The sequence below is a fragment of the Sphaerodactylus townsendi genome, linkage group LG05 (assembly GCF_021028975.2).
Source record: "Sphaerodactylus townsendi isolate TG3544 linkage group LG05, MPM_Stown_v2.3, whole genome shotgun sequence".
Lineage (NCBI taxonomy): Eukaryota > Metazoa > Chordata > Lepidosauria > Squamata > Sphaerodactylidae > Sphaerodactylus > Sphaerodactylus townsendi.
In genome coordinates this window covers 19487282-19493281 of record NC_059429.1, presented here as the reverse complement: position 1 = coordinate 19493281, position 6000 = coordinate 19487282, and positions in this window count along the sequence as shown.

Below are 6000 nucleotides of genomic sequence, written 5' to 3'. Positions count from 1 at the left end.
GGAAGGGAAGAAATTATCAAGAGATCCCTGTTTGAAGTAGTTTGCTACACTTTACCCAAGTGGTCTTGTTTGGACTTTCAGTCCCATATGGGGGAAGGCCATCTTTAAAAGATAGGCATTTAATGTTGGAGCTTTAACGGTGAAACCTAGAACTTTAAATTGTGCTCAGAAATGAATTGGCTGGCAAAATATGACAATTCATGGACAATTCGAAACCCTTGATAGAATATCTAAACAAAACAGGGGAAAAATGGACGACTAGATGTTTTGAAGGTTAAGGACTGCTAAAATATGATCCAATAGAGAAACATAAAACCTTTTTTTATCAATAATGACTCTAAAAATTTAATTTCACTGTGATGTTTAATGGCTTCGTGCTGAAAGTTTAGGGTTTAAGAATAAACGTTCAGTGCAGAGGAAACTGGACATCTCTATAAAAAAATCCTGGTCAATGTTTGTTTTTATGTATGTTTTGGATTTTGAATTTAAAGTACAAATTAAAAAAATTGTTCCACAGAAATGAACTGGCCGGCATTGCAGAGAGTTAAAAATGCTCAGGTAATACTTCACAAGGTGTCTTTTGTGGGGAGAGGAAGGGAAAGGAGATCGTAAGCAGCCTTGAGTCTCCTTATAGAAAAGAAAGGTGAGGTATAAATCCAAACTCCGCCTCCTCTTCTTCATGTCCCCAACGAACTCCCTCCCCTCCTCAAGCTCCAGCCTCCCCAGCCTTGGCCCCCAAACACCCATGAATTTCCCAAGCCAGAGTTGGCAACCATAACTGAAGTCTCAGCCTCTCAAACAAAACACACTTGAGGTGCTCTGTGGTTTCCGGGCTGTATGGCCGTGTTCTAGCAGCATTCTCTCCTGACGCTTCACCTGCATCTGTGGCTGGCATCTTCAGAGGATCTGAACACTCATGAGCTTGCTGAGCAGGTTGGGCTGATATGAAAGGTGGACTGGCAAAAAAAGGTGATTAAAGCTAAGGAACTGGCTGCGAGAAGAGTTGGGCTGCACCAGCCTCCAAGAAGTTTGGAAACCTCCTTTGGCTGACAATAGTTTCAAAAGGAATCACTAAGTTCTTCCAGTTAAACATGCAAACGTGCAACTTCCAGTTAAACATGCAACATCCAGCCAGATGAAGAGTTCTGGAGAACTCCAAACCTTGTGATATTTTGGTTGATCTTAATAAAAAGTATTATGTGGCTCATCATCATCATCATCGTCGTCGTCGTCGTCGTCATCATCATGTTATTTTATAAGGTGTACATTTTATAAGGTTATTTTAGAAGGTAGCTACAGAAGTTTTTCACTATAATCCCCTTTCTCCAGAGAAGCCAGAGCGCCTCTCCCCTCCTGCAATTCACCCTCCCTTCAACCCTGCAAGGTAAGTGTGTGTGTGTGTGTGAGAGAGAGAGGTCCATTTCACACAACCCATATAAAACATTTTGAGGCACGAAATGAAACATTTCCTCCATGGACTTCTGCAATGTTTTTTCCCCCTCAGCCTCAATCGGCCTTATTTGCGTGTCGTTCCCTAGCGATTCTTTTTTTCTGGAAACGTTTTGAAGACGTTTTCACTTGCTCGTGCGATCTCCTTGAGATGTTTCCCACGCTTCCTGAACTTCTTCGTTAGTGCCATTTTCTGAGCTTGTACCAGCCCTTGTGCTTTATTTCCATCATTTAAAAAACAAACATTCAGGGGTTGTGTCTTTGAAGCTAAGAAGACGAGACCCAAAGAGAATCGCAGCACGCGGCTTTGAACTTGAAGCCTTATGGCATCAGATCCACTGAGGTTTCTTTAAAAAGGGGAACAGCCACAAAATGGCGGCCGGGAATCATTCTGAGGGGGTGAATGTGAACAAACCGGCAGGAGAGGGAGGTTTAAAATGTTTTGCAAATGTTTTCAAAATGTTCTCAAGGACTTGTGCGGGAGGGGCCGGAGTCCAGATCAAAGCCACTCACCTTCGTGGCATTTTGAACCGAGGTCTCCTCCAGCCCTAGTTCAAATAAAGCACACTTACCTCAACACTCAAGAATACATTCTGCATCGACTGAATTGCCAGATTTTTCCAAGCAGTCCTGTGCCCACATGTACGTGCCCTTCCCCTGAGCCCGCAAAGTAAGCACTACGCCGGGACACGAGTGGCTTCTTCACATGCTACCTTATGTTACGCTTCTCTGGGGGTTTTTTGGGTTTTTTGGCAAAGGGGGTGATCCTCGGAGAAAGCTATCATCTAGACAAGTGGAAATGTGCACTTAAACAGCATCCTCCGGTGGTTCCTGTGACCGGCCCCGTTTCATTAGCCGCACGGAATGAAATACTGCCTGGCCGTTATGGCGAAGCTTGTAGAATAAAATACATGGGAGGCAGTTGATATAATGAAAGCAGTGTGTTGGCTGTCAGCATTTAATTGGGAAAACCTTTCACATACTTGCTGGCCCTGCCAAGAACAACCTTCTGGGGAAGGCATCGCGCTCTCTGAACAGCAGGCCAGGGTAGGCCCAGTCAGGGAACTGGTGCTTCCGCATCTCCCTTGGTATGGTGCATGGCGTTTGCTGTCTGCCTTCCCGATGGCCAGGCTGAGAGGTCCATCAGCTCCCCACCCCTCCAGTTTGCCTTAATAATGGGCAGAGACCACTAGAAAGACTTGGAAACGGGCATAGGAATGGTGAAGCAGCTGACTGAAGGAGGGAGAAAAGAGGACAGGCAGTTGTGGGAGCGAATGTGTGAGAAGCAAAACATGCAGCCCTGAAGTTAGAACATAGAACCTCCTCCTCCACCCTTCGGCCTTGTCCCAATTGTCGTGGCACAGTGCTTAGAGAAGCTGGTTCAGGACTGGGAAACCTGGACCGCATCTACGCATCTTTGCATATCAACACTCTCTTTGTGCTATAGCAGACCTGGGCATTATACTGCCCGGGGGCGGGCCGGATGACCCTGACTGGCCCGTATGACAGACCTGGCCCTGGCCTAAGAAGACCTGTTTAGAATTCTTCCGCTAACCCTCCCCCTTCCCCCCCTCACCTTGCCAATGCACGGGAAAGGACCTCTGAGAAAGGCTACTCCCCTCGCGCAGTGGCTTCTGGGGCGTTCCCCTCCTTTGAAAGCCCCGCAGAAGCCAGTTGCCTTGGCTGCCTGCTTCTGCAGGGCTTTCAAAAGCGCCTCGCGCCCCCCCCCCCCGCCCCCACGAGGTGCCTTTGAAAGTCCTGCAGAAGCTGGCAACCAAGGCAACCGGCTTCTGCGGGGCTTTCAAAAGCACCAGTTGATGAAAAAAGTAGGTCAAGGGTCTTAAGTCTCCCCACTTGCTTGATTGTCACAGTGGACAACTGTGCAGGTAGGTTAAGCCTGTGATTCTTTGCGCCAAATAGTGTTGTATGCAGAACTGTTGCCACTGATTCCGAGTTGATCTGTGCACCTGTCTGTCACTTACCAGCCCCTATTATGCAGAATGGAGTTCAGCCTTTTGGCCCGGCCCTCCACAATATTTTCTGTTTCTTATGCGGCCCCATGGAAAAAATAATTGCCCACCCCTGTGCTATAGCAATCCCTTGTGACTGGATTTGCCTGTGAGGAAATGATGAATGATCGCTTTAGCGTAACAACAACACCATATCGAAGGAAGTGTGGATGCAGTCCACAGCCTTTCAGTTCTTATTGTGCGTTTGGTCTAGTTTCTGCCTCTTGGTGTCAGCTCCCCATCAAAAGTAGCGGATGTGAGGATTGAATTGGAACTCACCCTGCTCAACAGAGGTAAATCTCATGAATATTATCTCTGGAACATGGGGTGGGTGGGGTGGGAAGGAAGTGACAGGAATTGCTACTTAGTGAAAGGACTGAACTGAAAAACCGTGAATGTATTAACTTTCTAGAGGATATTTCAGGTGGGTAATTGTGTTGGTCTGGAGTAGAAGAGCAAGGGCCTTTCCCCACTCTCTTCGCCCCTCCCCTATGCCGCACACGCGGCATCCCAGGCACGTGCCTGGGCGTCCCCACGACCTCGCGCTCTGCGCGGGGTCATCAAAAGGCGCCGTTAAGAAGAGCACCTGGGATGCCGCGCGCTGAGGGGGCGTGACAGCGGCCGCGTCGGGGCGGCTGCGCTGTCGCTGCCCCTCTCGTGGGGAGTGCCGGGGGACCCCACGCTACTCTCCTCAAGTAGCGCAGGGCTTAAGGTAAGTGGGGAAAGGCCCCAAGATTCAAGTCCAGGAACACCTTAAAAAACAAGAATTCCGAGGTATAACCTTTCAAGAGTCCTATCCTATGATGTTGGCAAACAATCCTATGATGTTGGCAAACAATCTCGCTCAGGGTCACCAGCAATGATTCTCCGTTCTACATTCCCTGCCACTGTGCATGCAAAAAAAATCTTCCATTTGGGTTCTTCTGGACATTTTCCTTGATCAGTTGCTATTGTCTCTCCTTTCTTTACCCATTATGCTACTGGGAGGGGTTTAAGAGAAAAAAAAACATGCAATGGTAATTATTATAGAATCACTAATGGAAAAAAAGCATCCCATGACCTCTTCTGGCAGAGAAAATGGCAGAGGCAAAAGACTAAGTGAAGGAAAATGGCATGAACATAGGTAGGACCTGTGGGCACTAGGTCTTGGCCCCCCAGTTGTCACCCCCAGGCTTCTGTTGCTGCTTTGTGGAGCTATGGGAGCAAAAGGAAGGGTGGGTGGAATCGGTGTTGCAGGACCGTCACTTCTGGTGCGAACTTGGACTTGGATATGGTGTCACCAAGCAAGGGTGATGCTGTAGGCTTAATCCGATGCTGTAGGCTTAATCCCAAACTCTATGGTAAAACCACAGAGTTTGGTATAAAACCTATAGGTTTGCCCTAATACAGTGATGCCACTTCTGGGTTTATGCTGAAAATGACATCAGAGCATAGGTAGAAGGCTGATGTTGTAGTTGCCCCCTCCTCCCCAGAGTCTTGTGCCCATAGCTAGTGGTGTTTGGTTGACAATCCTAGTAGGACCCTTGAAAATGTGTACTTTCCTATCCAGAGGGTATGTCACAGTGGTGGCGAACCTATGGCACTCCAGATGTCCGTGGACTACAATTCCCATCAGCTGGCAGGGGCTGATGGGAATTGTAGTCCATGAACATCTGGAGTGCCATAGGTTTGGCAGCACGGGGTATGACATCACACTTGGATTGTGCTGTTCCCCAAAAGTCTGGAAAAAAGCAGAACAGGGAAATAGCACGACTGAACCATGAACAGATCAGTGCATCATGAGGATGCTAAAAAGTGAGGGCTCCAACTGGGTAAATTGTTAGCAAGTACTTGGGAAAATCCAAAGCTAGTGCCATAAATGCACTGCAAACTCCATCCAACCCATTTGATGGCATCCTCTCCACGCCACAGTCAGGAAGACTCACAGCCTCCCCGGCCTTGAAAGTACAACCAGGAGATCAGAAATACTTCATGCTTCTGTTGTTAGGGTCCCACGATGCCTAATATTGGATCATTGGGAAGCGACAAAATCTTTGCTACCCAATAAATAAAAGAAAGCCCGAGGTAACTTTCAGCTCCCTAACCATCTTGGAACCTGCCTGCCCGGCATAGCAGCAATCACATGACGAAAGGAAAAGGGGACTCTCAAATGGCAATCCCAGGTACTAGTGATAGAACACCATGGACCAGAGAGGGCAAGTTGCTTTCCCTGAACAGACAGTCCTTGGCCAAAGTGATCCAAGAAGTGGTCACTCCTACGTAGCAGTGCCGTAGTGGCTAAGAGCAGTGGCTAAGAGCAGGTGCACTCTGATCTGGAGGAACCGGGTTTGATTCCCAGCTCTGCCGCTTAAGTTGTGGAGGCTTATCTGGGAAATTCAAATTAGCCTGTACACTCCCACACACGCCAGTTGGGTGACCTTGGGCTAGTCACAGCTTCTCGGAGCTCTCTCAGCCTCACCCACCTCACAGGGTGTTTGTTGTGAAGGGGGAAGGGCAAGAAGATTGTAAGCCCCTTTGAGTCTCCTACAGGAGAGAAAGGGGG